Here is a 3,123-nt window from a genome sequence, read left to right on the forward strand (position 1 = left end):
TTCCAGCAAGGCCACACCTATTCCAACAGGGCCACACCTCCTAATAGTGCCCCTCCTATGGGCCAAGCATTTAAACATCAATCCATGGGGCCATTCCTATTTAAACAATCACAACAATTTTACTAGTCGTATAGGCCTTTTTTGTAACCTGTTTCTATCCCAGTGTGACAGTTTATATATGCTTACCCAGGGGGTGGCACTATTGGAAGGTGTAGCCCTGTTGGAGTAGGTGTTGCCTTGTTGGAGTGGGTGTGAGCTTTAATACCCTCCCTCATCCTAGCAGCCTGAAAGCAAGTCTTCCACTAACAGCCTTCAGATGAAGATGTAGAACTCTCAGCTCCTCCTGCACCATGCCTACCTAAATGCTGCTCAGCTCCCACTTTGATGATAATGGACTGAACCTCTGAACCTGTAAGCCAGCCCCAATTAAATGTTGTCCTTACAAGAGTTGCCTTGGTCATGGTGTCTGTTCACAGCAGTAAAACCCCTAACTAAGATAATCAGTAGTCGTTCCTGGGACTGGTAATAAAAAGCCTGAAAAGTCCTTAGCATGGTACAACAATGTCATACTGCCTCCTATTACAGAAGTGCCTGTTATCTCCCGTGGCAAAGGGCATTTGGACTCTGCATTGACAAGCTGAGAGTTAGCATGTAATATAGTCCGCAAGTAGTTTTTCCTGGGGTCTGTAGTACGGTGCCCTTGTTGTTTTCCTAAGTCATTGGCTTATTCTTCCTCTGGGGACATCTCCTGTTGATGTCCTCTATCTTGGGACGATTTATTTGTCTCTGGGATGCTACTCTGGTCAGAGACTTTGGAGCAGGGGCCATCTGTGGCTTCATTCATTTTCTGGCAGGGTAAAGCACAAACTCACCCTGATACTAGGAGACCATCAGGACTTCCCATTTGCCAGTTTCTAGATCTTTCCATTTAACATACACTTTAGGCTATGTCTCCTTTAGGGCAAACACTTTAGGTCAGCAGCGGAAGCAGCATCCTTTAAAGTGACAAACACTAATTTGCATGGCTAAACGTAGCACAGAATGTGGGGGCTTAGGTGGGTATGTAAATTTTTATATATTTTTAAGTTTGCCATTTAGGTATTCTATGGTGTCATTCCACAATAGCTTGACCCTGTGGATTGTAAGGGATTCTAGTAATATTGTTAATCTTCCATAAACAACAATTTATGGAAGCAGGATCATTTTCAGTTTCTAGTTTTAATGTGAGTCCTAGAAAGCAAGCACGCGTACAAACTCAAGTTCAAATGTGATATAATGTTACTTTCCTGAACCCGCCATCCCCCAGGCCCCGTGCTATGTCTGGGCCATGCTCAGTAGCTGACTAGCTAGGGAGAGGCCCTGTGCACACCTGCAGTGCACTCTGACTGAGTACAGGTTTCTTTACACCTGACAGCAGAGAAAGCCCCAGACACAGACAGCCTTACCAGCTCCAGATGTCAAGCTGTTGTGTGAACCATTCACTAATGATGATGTACTAAAAGCTTGGAAGACTGTGTAAAATATGTCCTCAATAGAGGATAGGCTCTCCCCTGCCTCCTGTACCTTCCACCCTTGCCAGAATTTGATCATTTATGTCAGACCAAGGGTAAGCCCAAAACAAAGCAAAAAATGACGACTACAAAAACCAAACACACCTACTTAACAGCGCTCGCTAATTTCTAAAGACTTCAACCTAAGGCTATTTACATAAGATTTGGGGTCTTCCAGATTCAGGGTAATTTAAATTCTGAGCTCAAGAAGACTCTCCTACTAGATGTCCAGATACTCGGAAGTACCTGAGAGACCATCACAGAAATCCCCGAGGGAGAAAACAGATGGGTTCCCTGTGCAAGCAAGAAAGTACACAGTATCGCTGATACAGTACAGGAAACAAAACCGTGACCACCGAGGAAGCAGAGAGGTTCCATGGAGGAAGAACTCGCTTTCCCAGGGCTTCCCGCCCTGTGCAGGTCTTACGACATATTGCAGGCAATCTGATGTAACAGAGTCTCAGGCTGGATCAAAATAATTTTAGGTGAAAACTTCAAAATAGTCTGACGCCTACCAATTGCATTTCCAGTTTAGGTCCTTCAGCCTCCAAGGGAATCTGATGAACACTCAACTATGCTTGCATTCCTTGGCCAGAATTATCCAGAATAATCTAAAAACACCTTCGTGGTGTCAATTTACCCCTGTTTTCCCTCAGAAGTCTCTTCCAAGCCCTGTTCACACTGTTATTTTGAACTTTTTTGTTATGTTGTATAAAAATGTAAATTAAAAAAACCTGAAGTTTTAGTAATCATAAATTCAAAGAAATCCATGGATTGGACTGTCAGTGTCTGGAAATGAGGAAATGTACACTTTTGATGTAAAGGACAAGGTGAAATTCCTTATTTTGCTAATGCTGCAAGTGTGTCATTGGATGGATATGTATGTATGTGTGTGTGTGTGTGTGTGTATGTATGTATGTATGTATGTATGTGAGAACACTGTCACTGTCTTCATACACACCAGAAGAGGGCATCAGTCCCATTACAAATGGCTGTGAACCCTCATGTGGTTGCTGAGAATTGAACTCAGGACCTCTGGAAGAGGGGTCAGCGCTCTTAACCACTGAGCCATCTCTCCAGTCCTGGATGTGTAATGTGACCAGGCATCAGTAGGGAAAGAATCTCCCAGTCTCTCAGTAACCAACAACCCACTGGAACAACCTCTTACCAGTGCATGGCTGCAACCACACCACAATGTGACCTCCTGGCCCTCTGAGCCTCCCGTGGCCTGTCCAGGCTCAAACCTCCACAGCCAGAACCTCTCCTTACCGACGTTTGTGCAGCAGTAACCCTCTGTCATCTTTCCCAGCGTGTTAGTTACCTTTTCATTGCTCTGACCAATAACTAAGAATAGCGTCTTGAAGGGGAGGAGCTTTATTGGGGCTTATGATTTCAGATGGTCCAGTCCGCTGTGGTCTGGATAGGGTGGAGTGGGGTGGTGAAACTCAGTTATACCTAGGCAGGACAGGAGCAGAGATTGAGACCAGAAGTTTCTAGAGATATGTACCCACTAGGGCCTGTCCCCTCCACAATCTCCCAAAATACTGCTACCAGATGGAAACCAAACATTTAA

This window comes from Mus caroli, unplaced genomic scaffold (assembly GCF_978045245.1).
Source record: "Mus caroli unplaced genomic scaffold, Mus_caroli_1 scaffold_2, whole genome shotgun sequence".
Lineage (NCBI taxonomy): Eukaryota > Metazoa > Chordata > Mammalia > Rodentia > Muridae > Mus > Mus caroli.